Raw genomic sequence first — 302 nt, 5'->3', positions numbered from 1 at the left:
CAGATTCTCTTCAGTTATCTGTTAATACGAGTTTTTGCATGAGGCCTGATGTGTGTGTGTGTGTGTGTGTGTGTGGATCCGTCATGGTTCCAGCTGCTCGCTACATGAGGATAAATGTGGCCGACAGGTTTGTTTCGCCACTAAGAGACGTAATCATCCATTCAGAGCTTCCTCTTCATACACAAATCATTTTGCTAAGAATTGAATGTGGCTGGTAAATTTTCAGTCATCATGAGGGTTGAAGTTAACATCCTGTCCTGGATGAAACTTTAATTTAATTTAAAACTTAAAGCAAAACTTTT

Source organism: Thunnus maccoyii, chromosome 19 (assembly GCF_910596095.1).
Source record: "Thunnus maccoyii chromosome 19, fThuMac1.1, whole genome shotgun sequence".
NCBI classification, from domain to species: Eukaryota; Metazoa; Chordata; class Actinopteri; order Scombriformes; family Scombridae; genus Thunnus; species Thunnus maccoyii.
The sequence above is the reverse complement of the archived record's forward strand: the minus strand, read 5'-3'. Positions refer to the sequence as shown.